The sequence below is a fragment of the Trichechus manatus genome, unplaced genomic scaffold (assembly GCF_000243295.1).
Source record: "Trichechus manatus latirostris isolate Lorelei unplaced genomic scaffold, TriManLat1.0 scaffold00231, whole genome shotgun sequence".
Classification (NCBI taxonomy): Eukaryota; Metazoa; Chordata; class Mammalia; order Sirenia; family Trichechidae; genus Trichechus; species Trichechus manatus.
The window spans coordinates 2891923-2918091 of NW_004444167.1; the positions used below are offsets into that span (position 1 = coordinate 2891923).

Sequence of the window (26169 nt, forward strand, 5' to 3'; positions counted from 1 at the left end):
AATAAGCAAGAGTTTTGAGTAATGATAACTAAAAAATTGTTTAAGGAAAGACAAGGCATGCCATGACATATAATAATGAAGAAAAGGCATCTTTATAATTAGAGGAAAAAAATGTATACCATACCAAGTCAGTCAATTAATATGAAGTGATTTGTTTTTGTTTTTGTTTTTTTTAATTGTACTTTAGGTGAAGCTTTACAGAACAAATAGTTTCTCATTAAACAGTCAGTGCACATATTGTTTTATGACATTGGTTAACAACCCGGCGACATGTCAACACTCTCCCTTCTTGAACTTTTTTTTTTTTTGGTGAAAATATACGTAGCCAAAGATACACCATTTCAAAAATTTCTACATGCACAGTTCAGTGACATCGATTACATTCTTCTAGTTGTGTTACTATTCTCATAATATAAACTGTTTTTGAGACATAGGGGAACTATTCATTGAGATTTGCCCAGAAGAGTCCTGGTTTACACCTATTGTCCTGAAGTAATTATTAATAGCTCTTTCTTTCACTTACAAAATGGCCTGGTTAAATAATAAATTACATAGTCACCCTGTATATAATTCACATAAAACTGACTGCAATTGTCCCAGTTCTGACACCTGGAGAAGTCTCTCCATTAACCTGTTAAGAAAGCACAGATGAAACTCAGAAGAATTTAATGAGTTGCCTGAGGAGTGTGATTAAACCTTGAAGAAATATTGATGGAATTTTTTTTCTATTGTTTAAAAAAATGGTGTGCAAATGGAGTCCACTGATAAGACAATTATTATACTTCATTGTAAGAAAAAAGGGCAAATCATTGGGTAGTAAATATAATAAATATTTTGTGATTGCGACTTCTACTTCAGGGAGTCCTAGGTGCACAACTGTTAAGCACTCAGCTGCTACCTAAAAGGTTGGTGGTTCAAAACCAAACAGCGACTCTTCAGAAGAAAAACCTGGTGATATGCTTCCTTAAAGACTATAACCTCGAAAACCCTTGGGGAAGTTCTACTTTGTCACATGATGTCACTATGGTTCAAACATCAACTCAACAGCACCCAGCCACAATAATAACAACACTTCTACTTCAACACTATGAATTATTTAATATATTATTGTATCTCCACAGAAGTAAAACCCATCACACTTATTAAAAAGTAAATATCAAATTTAGTTATTCGTATTATTTTTATGTGAGGCTATCATAGCTTTATCTTTCTGAAATTTTCATGACCAATAAGGTTATAAGAGCAAGTTAATCAGTTAATCAAAATAAAACCAGATAATATGCACATACACTTGATCCAGGAATCCAAATTCTTAATTTTCATTCTTGGAAAATAATTAAATGAATATGTTCTAAAATCATGACCACCATTATTACTTCTATCATTTTAATGTCATTGAATGTAATTAACTGGGATGATTTGATACCCTCATTAGTGTTCATTTACTTATTGAAAAAAAAGCATAAGTGCTTAAAATGAAAGAAAAAGTATAGGTACAATCTCAAAATTGATACTTTACATATTTTTATACAGCACTCAAGAATTACAATTCAAGGAGGTGGCACCAACATGGTGCTATAGACAGAAGCACTATGCTGTCTCTCTGCAGCAAAGACCAAAAAACTAAGCGAAACTGATAAAAACATCAATCCCAGAACCCTAAGTGTCAAATGAAGTGATAAAGAATTTGATCAAGCATCAAATGGAATAAGAAGCTGACAGAGAACAGAGAATGAGGAGAGCTACAATGTGGAGGTTATCTACGAGCTAACATGGAATAGATTTACCTTCTTGGACCACGGCCACCAAGGAACGCAGACAGGGAATACAGGAAGGCAAATTCACATAGCTCCCAACAGCAGACAGAGTACTTGCTCTGCATATCACATCCTCTACCTTGCCTCCTGCCTGTCTACATCACATGCCAAGCACTGCACCCCTGAGTGACACCATCACAGATCCCTGGGACCCTAGACACTGCCCTACACTGAACCCCAGTCCCACACTGTCGGCTTCAGTTTGTGCCACAAATGACCCATCTTCGTCCTTCCCCCTTGGACCTGCCGTGCTGCACCATAGCTAAGTTACCGGCCCTGCCCACATGGACAAGGTGGTGAGAAGAATCGTACCCACAGATGAGCAAACAACAAAACACACCCAGCCTGCCTACCCAGAAATAACCAAATAAAACAAAAAAGTAGGACAAAAGAAACAAATCTACAATGAACAAACCAAGAAAATACTTCCTGAATGTCCCAGAGGCAGCAGACAATATCAAAACATATTTTAAAAAAGGATAGGATGGCTCCAGAAAAAGACCAAAATAAAATACCAGATAACCTTCCAGTAGAAGAAAAGGCACTGCAACCACCTCATAGGAAATTCAAAAGTCTAATATTCAGGGATCCTTAAGGGATTAAGAAAGAGATGAAGGAAAGCACAGACAAAAATAAGAAAAAAAAGAGACTAAATCATGGAAAACAGACAAAATCAGGGAAAACCCAGACAAAGCAAGGGAAGAATTCAGGAAAGTAATACAGGAACAACATGTCAAAATAAATAAACAACTGGAGATCACACAGAAACAGCAATTAGAAACACAAAAGATAAACAACAAACTTTCAGAAATGGACAGTGCAATAGAAGGTTTTAGCAACAAATTTAAAACAATGGAAGACAGGATCAGCGAAATTGAGGACAAATCCTTGGATACCATTTTGTATGAGAAAATATCAGAGAAAAGAATGAAGAAAACCTGAGAACAATGTCATATACAACCAAAATAATACACCCCAACCAAGTGGGATTCAGGCATGCAAGAATGATTCAACATTAGAAAATCAATAATGTAATCCACCACATAAATAAAACAAAAGAATCACATGATTATCTCAATCAATGCAGAAAAGGCATTCAATAAAGTCCAAGGCACATTCCTCATAAAAACTCTCACAAAAACAGGTATAGAAGGGAATTCCTCAACACAATAAAGGGCATCTATACAAAACTAACATCATTCTTAACAGAGAGAGGCTAAAAACATTCACCCTGAGAACAGGAACAACACAAGGATGCCTTTATCACCACCCCTATGTAACATTGTGCTGGAAGTGCTAGCGAGAGCAGTAAGACAAGAAAAAGAAATAAAAGACACCCAAACTGGTAAGGAAGAAGTAAAATCATCCCTGTTTGTGGATGATATGATACTATACATACAAAACCCAAAAGACTCCACAATAAAACTATTGGAACTAATAGAAAAATTCAGCAGAGTAGAAGCATACAAGATAAACATACAAAAATCAGTTGGAGTCGTATACACCAATAAAGACAACTACCATCAGGAAATCAGTAAAGCAATATCATTTGTAATAGCCCATGATAAAAATAAAATACTTAGGAATAAATCTAACCAGGGATGTAAAAGACCTATACAAAGATAACAACAAAACACTACTACAAAAAATACTTACATGAATGGAAAAGCATACCATGCTCATGGATAGGTAGAGTCAATATTTTGAAAATGTCAATTTACCCAAAGTAATCTACACATACAATTCAATCTCAATCCAAATACCAACAGCATTCTTTAAAGAGATGGAAAAAACAATCATTAACTTTATATGGAAAGGAAAGAGGCCCCAGATAAGTAAAGCAGTACTGAAGAAGAATAAAGTAGGAGGACTTGCATTACCTGACCTCAGAACCTACTATACAGCTACAGTAGTCAAAACAGTCTGGTACTGGTAAAACGACAGACACACTGCCCAGTGGAACAAAATCAAGAACCCAGGTGTAAATCCATCCACCTAACGTCACCTGATCTTCAGTAAAAGCAAAAAATTCATTAGATGGGGAAAAAAATAGTCCTTTTAACAAATGGTGCTGGCAAAATTGGATGTTCATCTGTAAAAAAAAACAAAAAAACAACAAAACAAAACAGGACCCATACTTCAGACCACACACAAAAAATAATTCAAAATGGATCAGAGACCTAAACACAAAACCAAATACCATAAACATCATAGAAGAAACAATAGGGTCAACACTAAAGGCCCTAACAAATGGCATAAATAGGATACAAACCATAACTAACAATACACAAACTCCAGAAGATAAGCTAGATAACTGGAATCTTCTAAAAATTAAACACTTATGCTCATCAAAAGACTTCACTGAAAGAGTAAACAGTGACTCTACATACTAGGAAAGATGTTTTATCTACTACAAGTTCAACAAAGTTCTAATCTCTAAAGTCTGTATGAAAATCCAACACCTCTACAACAAAAAGACAAATAATCCAATTAAAAAATGGGCAAAGGATATGAACAGACCAAAGAAGACATTCAAGTGGCTATCAGGTACATGAGGAAATGCTCATGATCATTAGCCATTAGAGAAATGCAAATAAAAACTACAATGAGATACTATCTTACCCTACATTACTGGCACAAATCAAGAAAACAGAAAATAACAAAAGTTGGGGAGGCTACGGGGAGATTGGAACTCTTACGCACTGCTGGTGGGAATGCAAAATGGTACAACCATTTTGGAAAATGATATGGCACTTCCTTAGAAGGCTAGAAAGTATATAATCCAGCAATCTCACTCCTAGGAATATATCCTAGAGAAATAAGAGCCATCACAGAAATAGACATATGCACACCCATGTTCTTTGCACCATTAATAACAATAGCAAAAAGATGGAAACAACCTAAGTGCCCATCAACAGATGAATGGATAAACAAACTATGGTACATACACACAATGGACTATGACACAACAATAAGGAACAATGATGAATCTGTGAAATGTCTCACAACATGGATGAATCTGGCATTACGCTGAGTGAAATAAGTCAATCACAAAAAGGACAAATACTGTATGAGACCCTTGTAAAAAGTCATGAAAAAGTTTACACACAGAAGGAAACAATCTTTGATGGTTATGAGGGAGGGGAGGGGTAGGGAGGGAAAAACACTAACCAGACAATAGATAAGTGGTTACTTTGGTGAAGGGTAAGACAGTACACAATACTGGGGAAGTCAGCACAACTTGGCCAAGGCAAGGTCATGGAGGCTTCATATACACATGCAAACTCCCTGAGGACCGAAGTGCTGTGCTGAGGGCTGAGAACTATGGTCTGGAGGAACATCTAGCTCAATTGGCATAACATAGTTTATAAAGAAAATGTTCTACATCATACATTGGTGAGTAGAGTCTGGGGTCTTAAATGCTTGTGAGCAGCCATCTAAGATACTCCATGGGTTCCACCCTATTTGGAACAAGGGAAAATTAAGAAAACCAAAGACACAAGGGAAATATTAGTCCAAAGGACTAATGCACCACAACTACCACAGCCTCCACCAGAGTTCAGTACAACTAGATGGTGCCTGGCTACCACCACCGACTGCTCTGACAAAATCGCAATAGAGGATCCAGGACAGAGCTGAAGAAAAATGTAGCACAAAACTCTAACTCACAAAAAAAGATCAGACTTACTGGCCTGACAAAGACTGGAGAAACCCCAAGAGTATGGCCCCTGGACGCTGTTAACTCTGTACTGAAAATACTCCTGAGGTTTACCCTTCAGCCAATAACTAGACAGGCCCATAAAACAAACAGTAATAAACATAGCTCAACCACATATAGGAGACTAAATAGGCACATCAGCCCAGGGGCAAAGACAAGAAGGCAAGAGGGAACAGGAAAGCTGGACGAATGGAAATGGGGAACCCAAAGTCGAGAAGGGGAGAATGTTACATGTCGCGGGTTTGGCAACAAATGTCACAAAACAATATATGTATTAATTGTTTAATGAGAAACTAATTTGTTCTGTAAACCTTCATCTAAAGCACAATTAAAAAAAAAAGAAAAATAATTACATTTCAAGTTATGGTTTCTTAACTTGATTTCCATGATTAGCCACATGTAATTTCCTCAGAAGATCTGAAATGCTTACAGGGTCAGCCCTCACAGTAAGCATTTCTGGGATCATAAAATGTTAGAAGTAAGAGCATCTTCAGAGATAATCGTGTCCTATTTCTTGTGTAAGAAATAAGGAGACTGAAATTATGAAAATGTAAATTATTTCGTTAAGGTCATACAGCTACTTAATGACAAACAAGTTCCATATAATTATCATATCATGTAAAATGATTATAATAAAAGCAATCAAATGTGTCAGTTATGATACTTATATTGTATAATAGTTATTTTTGCTGACTGGAACATTTTCCAATTAAAATATACTGGCAGACTGGTGTAAAATGAATAATGAAATATTTTAGGAACTCTAAAAGAATAGACAATATGACTATCAACTGTCTGTGAACTGAACACCCAGCTTAAGAAGTTGAACCCTCTATCTTCTCCTCCATCCCAGAGATAACTGCTATAATAAATGTGGTATCATTCCCCCACACATTAGTTATGAAATTTTGCTATACATTCATGTATCTCTAAATGACATAAAGAATGATTTCGAATGTTTCAAAACTTTGTTAGTAAACTGCCCTCTTAAAAGAGTGCAAGTGGCCATCTAAAATACATCTATTAGTCCCACCACGTTCAGAGAAAAGGAGACAGAACAAAACCAAAGACACAAGGAAAATACTAGTCCAAAGGACGAATGGACCACATTAACCACAGCTTCCACCAGCCTAAGCCCAGAAGAACTAGATGGTACCTGTCTACCACCACCAGCCACTCTGACAGGGATCACAGACCAGAAGAAAAATATCGAACAAAATTCAAATTCACAAAAATAGACCAGACTTACCGGTCTGACAGTGACTGGAGGAACCCCAAGACTATGGCCCCCAACCACCTTGCTAACTCAGAGCTGAAGCCACTCCCAAAGTCTACCTTTAGCCGAAGGTTAGCCAGGCCTATAAAACAAACAATAACAGTTGTGAGAAACGTGCTTTTTAGTTCCATCAAGTACAGGAAACCAAATGGGCAACACCTGCCCAAAAGCAAAGACAAGAGGGCAGGAAGGGACAAGAAAACTGGACGAACCGACACAGAGAACCCAAGGTGGAAAGGGAAAGAAGGAGAGTGATGACAAATTGCAGGGATTGTAACTAATGTCACAAAACAATTTGTGTATAAACTTTTTGAATGAAAAACTAATTTGCACTGTAAACTTTCGCCTAAAACACAAAATAAAATGAAAAGTTAGTAAACTGCCATACAAATCCTTTTTTATATTCCTTGCTTTCTATAAAGAAATGTTTATATTTATCTATATTTATAAAAAGCCCTGCTGGCACAGTGGTTAAAGCACTCAGCTGTTAACCAAAGGGTTAGTGGTTCAAACCTACCAGCCACTTCTCGGGAGAAAGACGTGGCAGTCTGCTCTGATAAAGATTACAGCCTTGGAAACCTTGTGGGGCAGTTCTACTCTGTCCTGTAAGGTCGCTATCAGTCAGAATCAACTCAATGGCAATGGGTTGGGTATTTATATTTATATATATAGCTATAATAAATTGATACAATCATGTTAATACATGTAATTGTGTAATCCATTTTTATCCTCTGGTGGTTAAGAAATCGCATCTCATTTTCATTTTATTGCATTCTCCTGATTATTAGTGAATTATATTTATTAGCCATTTGACCTTCTGTGAATTATAATCCAGCTGGGATTTTAATAATAACTTTTTAAACAACAAGATTTAAACACCAGATTTTTATTAAACTTTATTTGACAAATATCTATGAGGTACTTACTGTGTGCTGAGCATTTTACTGGACTCTGGAGAGGTACAGATGAATAAACTAGCCTCTAGAGGAAAGCTCATAGAATTAAAACAGAAGGCTTATTTCTAATCACTTTGGGCAAGTCATTAAATTTCTTTGAGCCACAGTTTCTTCATCAACATTTTAGGGTTGTTCTGAGAGCTAAGTAAAAGATTTTTGTAAACCCTTATATAACAAACAGATATTAAATGTTATTGCATTTGAAAAGATAATATAAGACTTCACTTTGCAAATGGCAATGTCCCACCTCCCTCCTCAGAAATCAACTAAAAATGACAAGGAGAGAGAAAACAAGATTCCCAAACTCCATCTTTCATAAACAAGGAAACTTCTAAAATCCAAAGCACAAAATGAATGGAAGAGCAGTGGATATCTGACAGAGCTGGAAGAATGGTCCTTTGTGAGGTTAGGGGCAAAATTAGATGCAAGGTCAAAAACCAGATGTGCTGTTGGCAGATGTGGGTCTGCCGTAAAACTGGTTAGTAAAAAATAATAATAATAATAAAATAAGCCAAATTTCTGAGGCTGAAGGAAGAGTAACACAGATACATCATGATACACCGTATATATACACAGCTGCTTTTTAGTAATGTAAGAGGAGAGAATCTTTGCATTTTTGATAGCTCTAGCCAGGCGCCCTGGTGGTACAGTAGTTAAGCACTCAACTACTAACCAAAAGGTCGGTAGGTGGAACCCACCAGCCGCACCACGGGAGAAAGATATGACAGTTTGCTTCCATAAATATTACAGCTTTGGAAACCGTATGGAGCAGTTTTACTCTGTACTATAGAGCCCCAGTAAGGTCACTGTGAGTCAGAATATACTCAATGGCAATGGGTTTGGGGTTTATAGCCTATCTGCCTTTCTTGGTTGCCTGAACATTTAGGTGATAAAGTGAGTTTGGTGAGTATTTAGTAATTAGTACATACAAAAAAATAAAGCAAATTTCAAAAACAAGTATTTAAGAGTTCAAAATATTAAAAGTTATCACAATATACTATAAGGATCGTCTGTGGCTACAGTGACATAGCCATAATAATGTAAGCATCAAATTTGGATTTGATTAATGTCATATTGCCTATGTCCAGAGACATACTCCTCCAATTTTCTGAAAATTCAGCTTTTGTTTTATTCTCTACAGTTTACTCTGAATATATTCCTCCATTTTGCATTGATTTTTAAAAACAAAACAAATATAAAAGATTTCAAGCAAGGAATTGGCTGAATTTTCTTTTTTTTTTTTTTCCACTCCAGGTTCCAGTAGCTCTTTGTTCTCCTGCCTGCAATGGCCAGTTTTTTAGATACTTGTGTAATTTCATACTTACCTACAATTCGACTTCATCTCAAAACAACCCACAGGCATGTGCCCTGAGCAGGCCTATTTGCACCATGCGAACCCATATCTCTTGCCAAGTTGTTTAGAATAAGGTGGACATCTAACCACCCCCCAACCTAGGTAGGCCAGCTTTTACCACTAACAACCAGAATTTTAATGGAGAAATGCAAAAATTGCTAGTGTGTAATGGAATCCTGCTAAAAGCATAGCTCAAGAAGGAAGACACAGAGATTCCTGATATCAAGAAGCTGTCCTCTTCTCATGTTTCCTGATATTTTGGTTGTGCAATCATTCCTTGGATTCTAGGTGATACCCTGGAAGTAGTCATTCATGTATGTATGTTGGTTTGTTTAGTTAGCTTAAGTGTGGTTCTGTTATTTAGGATAAAAAGAATCTTAACATACTATAAAAGACATTGATAAACACAGAAAAATAAAGGCATTTGCTTGTTGCTTCAGTTTACACTGGCAGGAAAGTACGGAGAGAAAAAAGGAGGAGCAATTTCCTCTACCCCACCATTCAATGCACATACTCCAGCATCTGGGCAGGTAGCTAATGACAAAGCTTCTGTAATATGCACATAGTTCTTCAGTAAGCAGAAATAACCTTCTCTACCAATAAGTAACATTTTAAATGGGCAGCTTTTGCTCCTGGAATATGTCATCTAGCAAAGGCACTGTGTATACTACAGGTGTATTACTAAACCCAATATATATTAAAGCTTAGTGCTTAACACAATGAACATTTGGTCCTACTGTGCTCAACTGAATTAAGCTCCGAATGAACCAATATTTTAAGCTCAATAATTGCTACGTATATGTTACAGATTGAATTGTGTCTCCCAAAAATGTGTGTCAACTTGGCTAGGCCATGATTTCCAGTATTGTGTGATTGTCCACCATTTTGTGATCTGATGTGATTTTCCTATGTGTTGTAAATCCTACCTCTATGATGCTAATGAGGTGGGTTTAGCAGCAGTGATGTTAATGAGGTAGGACTCAATCTACAAAATTAGATTTTGTCTTAAATCAATCTCTTTTTGAGATATAAAAGAGGGAAGCGAGCACAGTGATATGGGGACCTTATACCACCAAGAAAGTAGTGCCAGGAGAAGAACTTGTTCTTTGGACCCAGGGTCCCTGTGCTGAGAAGCTCCAAGTCCAGGGAAAGATTGATGACAAGGGCCTTCCTCCAGAGCTGACAGAGACAGAATGCCTTCCCCTGGAGCCGATGCCCTGAAATTTGGACTTCTAGCCTACTTGACTGTGAGAAATAAATTTCTATTTGTTAAAGCCAAACCATTTGTGGTACTTCTGTTATAGCAACACTAGATAACTAAGACAGTTTATTAACTTGTTGTTGTATTTTTGTTGTTGTTGTTGTTGTTTTTTAATCTAACAGTAACTCTCCTTCTAATATTTTCTGACCTAAGAAATGGATGTTTTTTGGTCAGTTGTTGTAAGTGAAATAAAATATTTTGTGACAGTTATATGTGATAATTTTCCAGGTGAATCATTCAGCTGGATGCAGAAAGAATCATGGAGGAAGAACTTTGAGTGATTACTTGGTTCATCTCCCCAGCTTCAAATATAACCATATTTATATTGTTATTTTGAATATGATTTCACAATAACCTATTGATCGTCTCACACACTTGAATACATTTTCCTTCTTATATTTCATTAATTAGCTACTCATTATAGTGTGATTTCTCAGGCAAGTGTTAAATGTATTTTATGAAATTGTATGAATGAATTGGTTAATGTGATATTTACCCCTGATTACCAATGTTACTGTTTCTATGCAATAATTCTAACTTCTAAACACACACACACACACACACACACAACCATGCAGATGCACATACATACATATATATATATATATATATATACCCTTCTCATCTGGTTCTTTCCTTCCTTCCTTCCTTCATTCCTTCCTCCTTCCTTCCCTCCCTCCCTTCTTTCATTTCCTCCCTCCCGTCTATCTATCTGTTTATCTATCTGGAACACTGAATAGAAATCATGATCTTGGCACTGTTTTGCAGATATCAACAACCTGCCCTATTTTAATTTACATTCTCAAGTTACACGATTAAATCATTAAGTTGTTTTTAACTTACAAAAACTGCTATCTAAAAACTTTCCAATTAAACAATATTGCTACTATTTTGCCCTATAAATGCTATTTTATAATAATGATCAATTATTTCTTTAAATGGGCTGTTATTAGAATTACATTGTACAAGTAGTAATAATACATAATTGTTAATAGATGAGGCCAATTAAAATATAATTAATTCCATATTTGGTTAAATATTTTATTGATATAGATCTTTATAGAAGAGATACAACCCTAAAAAAAATCAATGGGGAGATAAATCAATAGGTTTCTTAGCACATCCTGAGCATATATTAGATATTTAAATATTTATCAGAAGTAACATTAGAATGAGAAAAAAATTTATCAGTAAACTAGAAATACTTGAGGAAAATTCTCTATGGAACATGACGATAAGTGTGGAATGAAAAAAATACTAAGGGACATATAATATGGGGAAAATTTTTAGATAGCCATGGGACATGGTTTTAGATTTTTTATATCATTAAGCCAGGAAACTAACAGTAGAGTCTGTCAGTGTCAGAACAGTTTCTAAAAATTTCTGTTTTGGGAATGTAATAAGCTTTTGGCATATATATTCATCTTATATCTGCCACTAAATTTCCCTGTGAAGAGTGGTGTTTTGCTCAGCCACTTCCACTGGCAAACAATTTTGTTCAATTCATATTTGCATTGCTTATTATGGTCCAGGCATGCACCAGTCAACTAGGTGTTAAAGGAGGGGTTTCTGCTCCCAAGTATCTGAAAATCTAGTGAAACAAAATAAATCCACTGCTTCACAATAAGCTTAAAAGATAAGCTTTGTGTTAGAGTGTTGAACATATTGTACTAACCTTACCACAATCCATGAGAGCAGGGACTTTGGTTAGTGTTGTTCACTGACATATTCCATTGTTTTTAGAATAGTGCCTGGCAAAGAATGGGCACTCAATGGTTATTTGTTGAATGGATGAATGAATAAATGAACATGTATCCTATAAGGTAGGTGTCATGAGTTGAATTGTGTTCCTCAAAAAGATACATTCAAGTCCAAACCCACAGTACCTATGTATTTGACCCTATGTGGAAATAGGGTCATTGTAGATGTAATGAGTTAAGTTGATGTGAAGTCATTAGGGTGGGCCTTAATTTCTTTATGATTGTTGTCCTTACAAGAAGAAGAAAAGAGACACAGAGACAGACACAGAGGTTAGATGGCTATGTGGAGACAGAGGCAGAAACTGGAATTATGCTGCCTCAAGCCAAGGAACATCTGGGACAACCAGAAGCTGGAAGATGTAAGGAAGGATTTTCACTTTGGGACTTTGGAGGGAGCATGACCCAGCTGACACCTTGATTTCGAACTTCTAGCCTCCAAAACTGTGAGACAATACATTTCTGTTTTTTCAAGCCATCAACTTTGCAGTAATTTGTTATGGCAGCCCTACTACTGAAGCTAATATTTAATCTAATTTTTTAAATGAAGATACTGAGATTCTGAGAGTTTTAAATAACTTGCTCAAATTCTTACTGTAAGTAAGTGGCATGATAAAAATCAGCAGTAAGACCAAGATTATTGAAAAAAATCTCCTAGCTGGTCTCTCCATTTCCACCCTTGTATCCTTATAGTCTATTCTCAACACAACAGCTGAAGTGATATTTTAAATATACAGGTCATATTATGGTATTCTTATGCTAAAAAATCCTGAATCCCAATTGGATGCTTCCCTATTTCATTCAGAGTAAGCAATGCCTATAAGGCCCTAGAGTCCCATCTCACACTCTTCTCTCCCTTTCTTTCTCAGCTTCAGCCACTGTGGTCTCTGTGCTCTTCTGTAAACACACCATGCATGCTCTTTCACAAGGACTATCTCCTTTGCCTTGCCCTAATATAGGCATGGTTACCTCCCTCAACTACTTCTAATATTTCCTCAAAATGATTTAATCATGAGGCCTATCTGACTACCCTATTTAAAATTGCAATCTTCCCTGATCCCCAAATTTTGCATTGACTTACCCAGGTTAATTTGTTTTCCCATAGCACTAATCAGTTTTGGATGGGTGGGGAGTAGTGGTTCAGTGGTAGAATTCTCGCCTTCCACGTGGGAGACCCAGGTTCCATTTCCAGCCACTGCATCTCATTGTCTATCAGTGGAAGTTTGCATATTGCTATGATGCTGAACAGGTTTCCACAGAGCTTTCAGACAAAGATGGACTTGTAAGAAAGGCCTGGAGATATACTTGCAAAATCAGCAGATGAAAACCCTATGGACCACAGCAGTCAGATCTGCAACTGGTAATATGGATGGTGCAGGACCCGGCAGCATTTCCTCCCATTGTGCATGGGATCACCATGAATCTGAGCTGACTCAATGGCAGCTAACAATAGCAATCAACTTCTAAAATTCTGTGTAATTTACTGATGAATTAGTATCAACTATATTAAATGATATTTGATCATTTTTGACTTACAAAGTAGACAATTTTACAAAATTCAGCCTAATAATAGTCCTTATTGCTTACTGTTTTCTATCCAGTTCTCTCTGCTGGAATGTGAACGCCAAAGGGCAGAAATAGTTTTTTCACTGATTTACCCCAAATTCCTAGAACAGTGTAGGTTACACACACACACACACACACACACACACACACACACACACATAAAATCAAACCTGTAGCCATTGAGTTGATTCCGACTCACAGCTACCTTATAAGACAGGGAAGAACTGTCCCATAGGGTTTCCCAGGAGTGGCTGGTGGATTCTAATTGCTGACCTTTCAGCTAGCAGCCGAGCTCTTAACTACTGCACCACCAGGAATTACACAGTAGATGCTTAATATTTTTTTTTAACAAATAAGTATGTGTTGCTGCAAAAACAGGCCCCATTTGTGACCTGTTGCCCAAGATAAGTTAAATAGCATTTACTTACAAACAACAGACCTGTTTCTATAAGCATAATAGTCCAGTGACAAGTTCAAGAGAAGGAACTTATTATACTTGTTCTAAGGTCTCTGAATGGAAGATTCCCATATGTCAAATTCTACAAGGGATTGCTTTTAAAGGGTAGGCATGAACACTGATCTTTGATCTATGAGATTAAAAGAAAAATTGCCTTTAATTGGCAGCTGCTAAGTCTATATTCTTTTGAACAAAAAATTCTGCCTAGTGTTGGAGCTCTGAATTATTTTTATTGCTCTCAAAAGTTTGTCATACAAGCAAAATAAGTAAAGCTCTAAGCTCCTTAAAGTCAAGGGCTAAAGGGATTCACTGTGATATCATTGGCACTAGTCCAGTGCTTGACACATAGTAAGTGCCCAATAAAAATTATTCATTGAATAAATGGAAAGGATGTTAGAGCTCATCTTGTTATTTGCAGGTAAAATTACAGTGAATCCAGGAAATAAAGAACAAATAAAAACTATTGGCCTTAATAAGAGCATTAATTATGATAGCTAACTTTACTATAAGGAGTCCTGGTGCCACAATGGTTAAGCGTTCAGCTGCTAACCAAAAGATTGGTGGTTTGAGCGCACCCAAGGACTCTGTGAGAGAAAGATCTAGTGATCTATTCCCATAAAGATCACAGCCTAGAAAATCCTCACGTGTTCACTATTAGTGGCTAATCGATTTTCCAGCATCCAACAACAATTTTAATATTAAATTAATTTAAAAAGATAGTAGCCTTCTTTGATACTAGTATGAATCCATCAAAACTAAAACAAAATAGTCTTATTCTTTTTACAATGACAACACAATCTATAAAATATTAAGAGGAAATATAACAGAGAAGGTGTCTTATGTGAAGAAAACTGAAAAAAAAAAAAAAACCCTGAGGAATGAAGAGGATGAAAAAAATAAAGAAAAAGTAAATATTTTGGCTAGAAAATTTAATATTGTTCTTAGAGAAATAAAAGCGCCCATACAAATAGATATACACACACCCATGTTCATTGCAGCACTGTCCACAATAACAAAAAGATGGAAACAACCTAAGTACCCATCAACAGAAAAATGGATAAACAAATTATGGTATAGTCACACAATGGAATACTACACAATAATAAAGAAAAATGATGACTCTGTGAAACGTCTTATAACATGGAGGAATCTGGAAGGCATTATGTCTCAGAAGGACAAATATTGTATAAGATCACTATTATAAGAACTCAGGAAAAGGTTTAAACACAGAAGAAAACATTCTTTCATGGTTATGAGGGTGAGGAGGGAGAGGAGTATTCACTAACTAGGTATTAGACAAGAATTATGTTAGGTGAAGGGAAGGACAGCACACACTACAGGGGAAGTCAGCACAACTTGACTAAATCAAAAGCTAAGAAATTTCCTGACTACAACCAAACACTTCGAGGGACAGAGTAGCAGGGACAGGGGTCTGGGGACCATGGTTTCAGGGGACATCTAGGTCAGTTGGCATAAAAAAAATTTATTAAGAAAATGTTCTGCATCCCACCTTAGTGAGTGGAGCCTGGGGTCTTAAAACCTAGCAAGTGGCCATGTGAGATGCATCAATTTGTTCCAACCCACTTGGAGTAAAGGAGAATGAAGAACACCATAGACACAAGGAAAGTATTAGCCCAAGAGACAGAAAGGGCCACATAAACCAGAGACTTCATCAGCCTGAGACTAGAAGAACTAGATGGTGCCTGGCTACCACCAAAGACTGCCCTGACAAGGAACACAACAGACAGTCCCTGATGGAGCAGGAGAAAATTGGGGTGTAGAACTCAAATTCTGGTAAAAGACCATACTTAATGGTTTGATTGAGACTGGAGGGACTCTGGAAGACATGGCCCCCAGACTCTGTTAGCCCAAAACTAAAACCATTCCCAAGGCCAACTCTTCAAAGATTATACTGGACTATGGGACATAAAATGATACTTGTGAAGAGTGTTGCTTCTCGGCTCAAGTAGATACATAAGACTAAATGGCTGGCTCCTGTCCAGAGGCGAGATGAGAAGGCAGAGAGGGTCAGGAGCTGATGGAATGGACACAGGAAATCCAGAGGGGAAAGGAGGAGTGTGCTGTCACAGTATAGAGACAGCAACAAGGGTCACATAAAAATGTATGTATAAATCGTTGTATCAGAGACTAACTTGAATTGTAAACTTTCACTTAAAGCACAATTTAAAAAAGAGAAAAAAATTAATATTGTTAATGTCATTCCCAAAATATTTTACAAATGTAATGGTTTCAATCAGAATCCCATATATCATACGTAAAAGGTAAAAAATCATTATAAAGTTTACGTCATAGAATCAGTAGGAGAGTTTACAAGAAATTATTGAAAAAGAAATGTTAGATGAAATTTATCCTATCAGAATATAAGTAAAGTTACTGAAATCGAAACCTTATTGTAGCCAATTCATAAATAGATATGAACACAATTAAACATTCAAATCAGATTCCAGGTGTATAAAAATGTAGTATGTGATAGAAGTGGCTTTCCAGTTAAGGAATAAGAAAAGGAATTATTCAGTAAATTGTATTAAAATACTAGCCCATTTAGAAAAAAAAATTAGATTACTACCCTACAAAATAAATTGAAGGTATATTAAAGGCCTAACTATAATAAAGTATAAAAATATTGACGTATTAAAGAAAATACGGGAAAAAATTTGTGGCATTTGATACAAACAGGCATTTCTAGGTAACGTGTAACCAAACCAGGAAAAGAAAATAAAAGCAAAAAGAACTTCCAGATGGCAAGAACATGTTAGACAAAGACTAGAAACAAAGCATAGACTGAGAGAAATATATTTACAACATAGTTGGAATATAAGCATTCAGAGGAAAGGAAAAGTTAACAAATATATAAAATTATGCTAACATTTAGTGGTAGCAAAAGAAAAATAAATGGAAAAGTGACAAAACTATTTAGTCATCACATTGGTAAAATAGTAAAACATTCACTATATTCAGTACAGGTGAGAATAAATGGCATTTTCATGACAATTAGTGGTAAATTTCTTTGTGGTAAAAACTGTAAAAATGGCGTGGTGGCGATGTCTGACCTCCTCTAACTTCACAAGGGGGAAGGAAAATCAAGAGCAACAGCCCAAGGCTGATTCCTATGAGGTGGAAGCAGACATTCCTCTTCTCTCCAGCCTTTTTACCAATTCTAACATCAGCCATCCCTTCCACAGCACTCTCTGCTTCTCTGCTGGATTCAATAATTCACTGTAATGACCACACAGAACTTACAGATTACTCATGATTCTGGGGTTTATTAGGGAATTAATAGGTTACAATTCAGGATCATAACTCAGGATACAGTTCTTTGGTCAGGACAGCCTTTTCTCAGCCCTGCCCACAGGCAGGCTTCTATCTGACCCTCAGCCCCTCGGCCTCTCAGCCTGGCCTCTGCCCTGCTCAGGCAAGTGTTACAAAGCTCTTTAGCTTCATCAATAAGTGCCCGGGGACACCCCCATTCCACAGTAAGCCTCGGCCCAAAGGCACTCAGTTTCTCACTATTTGTGGTAAGCAATTTGCTAATATTGATTAAGAATTGAAATTAAATACATGTTCAAATGTATATATGGATGCAAAATCAGTGAAACACTGTTCCTAAAAGGAAAATGAGAAAGAGAAGGAGAGATAGAGAATGCCTATTATGGAAGAATTGAATAAATTATGATTCTTCTATAATATACAATCCATAAGGTTTTCACTGACCAATTTTTTCAGAAGTACATCACTAGGTCATTCTTCTCAGTCTGTCTTAGTCTAGTAGCTCCACTGAAATCTGTCCACCATGGGTGACCTTGCTGGTATTTGAAATACTGGTGGCATCTCTTCCAGCATCACAGCAATATGCCAGCTACCACAGTATGACAAACTGACAGACAAATAAATCTGTTTTGGAAAAAGAATGGACAGAATGTTCCTTAGAAGCAAGAATGGTGAGATTTCTTCTTATGCACTTTGGACATGTTATCAGGAGGGAACAGTCCCTGGAGTAGACATCATGCTTAGTAGAGAGTCAGTGAAAAAGAGGAAGACCCTCAACAAGATGGATTGACACAGTGGCTGCAACAATGGGCTTATACATAGCAATGATTTTGAGGATGGCACAGGACCGGGCAATGTTTTGTTCTATTGCACGTAGGGTTGCTATGAGTCGGAACTGACTCGATAGCACTTAACAACAACGTTATATAGACTATCACAACATCATTAAAAAGGAAGTAGAAATAAGTGTACTGATTTAGAAAGGTATCTGCAATATTAGCTATGTGACAAAAATAAGTGTTAAATTTCATTTGTTTAAGAAAATGTATACAAACAAGCATATATCACATACCTATCTAAACTTAGGTAAAAATCTGAAAGAATAGGCTTCAGATTGTTAAGGAGGAATACTTTTGAAAGGTAGAATGTGCTAACAGACATTTCCTTTGCACTGTGATCAAAAACATTATGTCATTATGGAAGCAAGTTAGTTTTGGGTTTCTCCACATATTTAAAAAAAAAATTTTTAAATACACACACAGATATTCAGATACACCACTTGGAAATGATTAAAAGAAAAAAAATAAAGTAAAATAGGTCTAACTTGGTGGTAAAAATTTTAAATGAAAATATATTAGGAACACAGAATAGAACAGAAATGGGATTATATATTAATGATGCTACAATCATTATTTGAAGTAAAATTAAAATTTGGAGAGAAAATTAAAATGCGACATCTTCATTGGTGGTCGATTCTGTCTAACTTCCCTTGTTAAGGTAGAAAACACAGAATTCTCCAAAATTACATTAAAATAAGGAAGTGAGGAAATAATTGCCAATAAACATTGCTTTTGGCACATAGTGTTTCATTGTCCGTATACAAAAAATGGGGGTCTGAACAATTATTAAACCTATCAGAATATAGTTATATCTAATTAGATTAAATCCAAAAAGTATAATTCTATTAGTAATGAGCAAAAGAGACAAATTGATATTAGGAGAGATTTTAAAATCAATTAGTATAGTCACATGCTTTTAATAAAAAGCAAAAATAGAAGATTATAAAACAAAGAAAAATTTTTTTCCTAAAGCCTTTCGTTACAGAATTGAAATTTTCCTAGCTCAGTGATTACTCCTTAATACAGCAACAACTACTGCTAATAAAACCGTCTCTTTTGTCAATTTGGGGGATTTTTGTTTTTTTTTTTTTTATTATTATTTGCTTTATTTCAACAGGTCAACTCTGTTCTTTAAAACGAAGTTTCAAAAACTAGGATCCATACATCCAATGAAAAGTTTTCAGAGTGATGCTAAATAAACAGAAATTGTTATAAACTTTAGGGACCATTACTGTATAAGTATTTGGGTGGGGATGGGGCAGCGCGTGTGGGAGCAGGAACCATAATTTTCATTACTTTCTATTTTTTTAAAAAAAAACTGAGTTGAGAATATATTCAAAAGGAACATCAAATTTCCTGTTGTTTCATTTTATATCCATAGTGCCTGATAGAACATAAATTGGATTTAGGAAAAAAAAAACCTTTATGACATTTGACGTTCATATTCTCTAAGCCTTTGAGGCTTATATGTATCAAATAGGTCTATAAGGGCAGCTACAAAATTTGCAAAGTGGAGGCCTATTAAATTATAAAACATATCCAAAAACCTTAGAGAATCAGTATCTCTAAATACAGAAAGATATCCTTTTTTTCTTCTAAGTCTTGAGGGCATGAAATGAGAGAGAAAATATTTTCATTGACATAAGGATGCTTTGGAACCATTCATTTCAAAAGAGGGAATACAAACGTATAGAACAAAAGTACTCTTTCTAGTCTTATTCCAGTCATGACAATTTGAAACTTTTCAAAAAGAATTGTTACTAAGAAAACGGCACAAACAGATATACATGCTAAGCCACCTACATGGAGCAACATAAAAATTTATAGAATGCAGATGTCTCCTTAACACTTAAATTCAATCCAGCCAATATGGCTACTTTAGACTAGTCAACAGGGCTATTTTGTGGGAAAGGTAATCCTTACTACCTTTGTTGGAAACTTATTCTGATAATTATACACATCTACGGTGACTGAGAGTTGAATGGTGTCCCTGGACTTGTGCAACTTATAAATTGTGTGACCATAACTGATAGTTTTAGAAAATTACCCATAGATTAACTTGGTGGCCAGCACTGTTGATTCTAGCAGCCTTGAAGTTACCTGGGGAAACAAATTACACCCTGAATACACCTCTCTTAAAATACTTATATTAATAACACTATGTTCTAATCATAGATTTTTGATGTGCCCATCCCAGCTTCAGCTTGAATAACAGTGTCTATGTTACATTTATCTCTATATCCCTACTACTTCTTAGTTACTTAATGTGTTTGTCTAAGAATAGGAGAAATGTTAAATCTCAGAGTGCATTATATCTGGGAGGAAAGGATTCCTACAGTTCAGAAGTTCACTAATAAAGTTAAAGCTTTTCATAGGGTATTACAAGTTTAATGTCGTATGGTAGATGACCAGAGTAAAGAATAACCTAGAGATATAGAAACACAGTTTTCAAAAGACCTACAAAACTGTAAGACCATACCTCGGGCCACAGGATAGTAATGTTATCCATCTCTCTATATCCTTCACTAATACTGACCAAAACGTATGCCAGCAACAGCTGAAGCCATACAATCTTTTCCTAGATTTGCAATTGATGACAGCCTCCTTGGTGTCCCACTGTACCTCATCTAGAATTCTGACTGGCAATTATAGCACTTCATTGTCTCTACTTGTTCGTATTATTAAATCATCTTAACACTAAGTACCAGAATTTAAGTTACCTGGGAGCAACGACTCTGCCTTCTCTATTCTGTGGATCTCACATATCTACTGTCTTAGACTATTACTCAAAATCAATTAGGACAAGGACTTTGTCTTGCTTACCACTGTACCTCCAGATTATAGAACCTGCTTAACATATAGTAGGTCTTGAGTAAATATTTGTTGCCTGAATGGTAATACTCAATCATGTTTATTGAATTAATTAATAGCTAGGACTATTTCCTGAAATATAGAGCTTCAGTTAATCTATTTTAGTACTAATAAAACTAGTTTCTGAGATGTTTAAAAATAGAAGAAATCATAAATTTCATCTGTCTCCCACAGAGTACAAAAGCTCTTTAATAAGCTTCTGCTTGAACAGGTCTAGTGATAAGGAATCCATTATCTTATTAGAGGACTTTTGTATTGGAAGAGAATCTGCCTTCACGTAACCTTCATTACTTGGTTATAGTTTGTCTACTACACCTATACATAATGAATTCAATCATGATTTTAGATAGCATCCTTAAAAATTAGGCAGGTGTCCAAATTCTCAACAAAACTTAACTAAAAATTCTTACTTTAATCTTATGTTTTTCTTGATCAACTCCAGTGTGTCAAAAATTCATTCAAAATAATTAATGTTGAACTGCTCAAATATTCCAGAAATTATGTGACAGGTACAGAATATGTTTTTCTGTTTACTGTGTTTCTGTCAGAGCCCTAGTGGCACAGTAGTTAAAAGTTTGGCTGTTAACCAAAAGGTTGGTTGTTCAAATCCACGAGCCTCTCTTTGGAAACCTTATGGGGGCAGTTCTACTCTGTCTTAGAGGGTCGCTGTGAGTCAGAATCCACTCTATACCATGCGTCTACCAATAAACCCAAGACTGCATTACTTCTCCTCTGCTCTCTCTGTTCTTCCCTCCCTCCTTCCTTCCCTCCTCTTTTTTTTTTTTTTTTCCCCTCCTTTACCCACGGCCAGGTTGTGTTGATTTAGACTGGATTTATAATCTGAGATGTGTGGTGGTTAACATGCAGGCTCCAGTCATAGAATATGTGGGTTTCAGTCATAGATTCAGCACTTATTAGCAGTATGACCTTTGACAGGTTCCTAAAAATTCCTGCACCCCAGCTTCCCATCTGTAAAATGGAGAGAATAACAGTATCCAGGTGATCCCTCATGCTTAACTAGCAATTAGGCTAGGTATAACCTTCTATGCTGAACTTTTCTCTTTACAATTTTAGAGGCATTTTCCCATCATTTCTGGAATTGATGGTGAGAATTCTCATGCCTTTTAGTTCCCTTTCTCTGATTGTGATCTGTTCCATCAGCACCCTTTATCCTGAAAATTATAATTTATTCCGTTTATCTTTAGGATTTTGAAAGTATCTTTTTTATTTTGAATATAAAATACCATAAATCTAGGTCCTTTGATTAATACCATAAATACAGGTCTTAGGAGTGACTATGAGCTCCATATGTCTACTCTACTCGCCGCTATAAAGCCAGTGTATTGCACTGTGCCTGGAACATAGCAAGCATTCAATAAATATTTATTGCATGAATTAATGATCTCTGCCAAATCCATAAGATAATAACACACAAGGAGCCAAGAATTTCACTCTACTGCGCTTAAAACCACTTTGGGAAAAATAATATCAGAATCGCTGTGATGCCATAAGTTATCTGTTATTATATCTTCTTAGATAAAATTTTAAGTCTTAGGTTCTCTGAACAAATTTTCTCACTGATCTTAAAACAGTCTTGAAAGTAGGTGTCATTTTCCACTTGTCAAAAATGAGCAATCTCCGCTTCAAAGATGAAAAGTAATTTGTCTGAGTTCACCCTACTGGGAAATGGAGGAACTGCAACTAGAACCTAGATGTAATGGTAAAGTCCATTTTTGTCACTTGAGTACCCTGTCCATTTGTGAATTATTCTCCTTAGGCCTATATATTTGATTTATGCCCACTCCTCTGCCTTTCCCCTGGCAGTCATTTGTCATATTTTGATAATCATGTTCTGAGTCTCTCAAGAGTCATTTTTTAGTTTTCCATTCTGCCTTTTCTTCCCTCCCTTACACCTCCTTCCTTATTATTATATTCTTAGACAAATTTTAATCACCTTTATATAAATATAAAGTATTAGATTAGTTCATTTAATCTTCGAATGAAATGTTCAACATTTCATTTTGTTGCTTAGCCAAAAGTATGTCTTGCAGTTTTTCACAAAATTTTAAAAAATTATTGTTTATTTGGATAACCTAAAAGACTCTACATATAGTAGACATATTAATAGTGATATTTGTATTGTAGATTTAAAATAATTTTGTCTCCAGTTCTTTAAATATTTAAGTATCAGCGCAACATCATTTGTTCACTATTTTGTCCTTAAGTTTGCATGATTATCATCAGTATTTTATTACCAATTTAAGCTAAAAATCGAGACAGCTAAAAAGAAATCACTCATTAACTACCAATCCCACAAAATAATATATTTTTAAATTTTTTGAAAATAATATGTTTTAAAAACTAGGGTATTTGAATATTTTCATCTGGGAAACTGCTAAATTTTATAATTATATGATTTATTCATGGAAATTGTTTTAAAAATAAACACAAGTTATTTTCTATCAGCTCTTTCAGAATATATCTTCTTAGTTAAAGCTTATTGTAGGTTATTTTTTACAGCAGCTAAAATCTGAAAACACTTTTCAGCACCTTCTTAAAAACCTGGTTATATTTAGACTTTTTCCTCAACATTACATATGAGTTAAATCAAGCTTATGAGGTTTTAACTAACTTGTCAAGATACCACAGAGCTTGGTGGAGAGTGAAACACAGAGAGCATCACTACAGCTTTTAGTGCCAGCAATAGGATGGGTTTTCAAAGTTCAGAAATATAAAAACCAATATAATGCCTCTTCTTTATGCTCTTGATGGAGACTAATGAGGAAGCAAGGTACCGCTTCAGATCAAATTTAAGGAAATCCCAAAATAGATTACTTTGCAAGATATATTTTAGAAACCAGTGTAATACAACAAAATTCTTACGAACAGACCCATCTGTGGTTAGTTTTGAAAAGGTTCCTCAAAAGGAGAAAGGGAGTGAGAAATATAAATGTGCATGGTTTGTACATGTTAACACTGATTATCTCCAGCTAAATATTTCTTACAAAATAAGAAGAAAGATGAAGAGTTCACCACAACTATAGCCAGGGGCAGATTACCCAATAAGCAAGTTATGCACTGGTTTATTTATTTACTAAAACGTAGTTCAAAATTTCACACTGGTTTCACCACAAAGATGTGAAATAGTGCACTATAAATTAGTAAGTAAACACAGTTAAGCCCATGCATACATTGCTTACTGGTCAGTCTGCCCCTGACTGTAGCTACTTTAAAAAGTGAAAATATGAACTCTCATAACTGAAGCCCTAAGAATTATAGCAGAAACATAGCTTTAATTTTAATAGTATTTATTCACTCAACAGAATATTTCAGATTATCTATATTACCATCGTAAACTGAATTATGTATCGATTTTAATTATATAACACCCGTCTTTCACTCTTTTATACATTTAGTAAGAAAGTATATTGCATTCCCATTTGCAATATCTCTCTTGAAAACTACTAAGCATAGCCAGTGAAGCAACCACTGAATTCTTTTATTATTTCTCAGTCCAAATCTTAGACATATTCAGTGTGAAAATTTGAAGAAATCATAAATGATCCACTACTTTCCTTCATTTCCCAGATGAAGAAATTGTATATTCAGAATGGTTAAGGACCCAGATGCATGAGCTCATGTCTCCAGACTCCCAAGTCCATGCTCTGTCCACTACCCCACACAGCTCCTGATCTCTGAGAAGCTTGAAGGAGTTCTGTAGCCAATTACAATGATTGTAACGTGCATTTCCTTATAAGAAAAAGATATTTCTTTAAAACAAAACATCTCTTTGAACAGACAGTGGTCTTTACTAAGCAGCTCACCTATTAAATGGAAAGGGAAACTTGAGCTTATAATGAAAGAGCATACAGGTTGTCATTTCAGAAAACCACTGGATAAACCTGCCTTTACTTATAAGAACGTAGATTCCTTTATAATACTCTGAAGATGCATGAGAGTGCTGCTACATTTTCTATTTAAATATCTTCTCTAAAATTTTATAATATATTCAAACAAATAAGCCATCATGACACAACTTATGTATAAGAAAAAAATTAAGTGGTATGTTTGTGCCCATGCAGAAGATTTAGAATTCTAATGAAAAAGGGTAAATAAACTAAAACTGTAATACTTGAAACATGACCATGTATCAGAAATTATCTAGCAAGTCTCGTATTAGTAAGTCCACTTCAATCAATTCTCTATTTTCTGAGAGAAAACATAGTCAGTAATGGAAAAAAAATTCACTCTGGCTATACACCAAAATCAAATCATGAACAACAATCCACTTAAGCAATGATTACTAAGCATTAAGCAATCGTTATTAAGGCATGTTTCTATCTGCATAGTGATTGCACTTTCCCTATAGTTCAAAGCAGAATCATTAATGCAATAATATAATTCTAAATGAATATATATTTAAAACACAGTTACATTATATGAATAGTGTATCTGAAAGCTTTATAGTGTCTATTCCTTAATCAATATATTTAACTCCATCCACTCACTATTCCTATACACAGTCCAGGTGAGATACTTAATCATTTTACACAATCCAGGTGAGATATTTGATCACTTTGTTTTTCTATTAGAATGATTTCAAAGTTTATTGAAAGGTATTTCAGTCCCAGTCTTCTTCCTCTTAAATTCGAGGCTTGGGATTGACAATATTGCATGTGCACACACACACATATGCACACAGATGCACACTCACACAGACACACATGACATTCATATCACCATAGAATATTTAATTACTGGGGGATAGCCAATTAAAATAAAAATGACTCAATACTTGTTCATTGAAATATATATGATTATTTTCTAACTTAAATATTACACATTTTCAACCCTGACAATTTTTTAGTCATATATATACTCTTTCTTGAGAAAGCAAAGTTTCCAAAATAATAATAATAATAAGGGAAAATAAAGCAACATTAGTATATCGCACAGCACCATACACACCAGGCTGAGTAACAAGTTTCTGAAATAACTTTGTCTTTAAA

At 35.4% G+C, this 26169-nt stretch overlaps 1 protein-coding gene across 1 annotated transcript in view; it reads right to left on the reverse strand.

The window, feature by feature from the left end:
- GABRG1 (gamma-aminobutyric acid type A receptor subunit gamma1) overlaps positions 1-26169 on the reverse strand; it is a 135654-nt gene that overhangs the window by 108822 nt on the left and 663 nt on the right. The window lies entirely within an intron of this gene.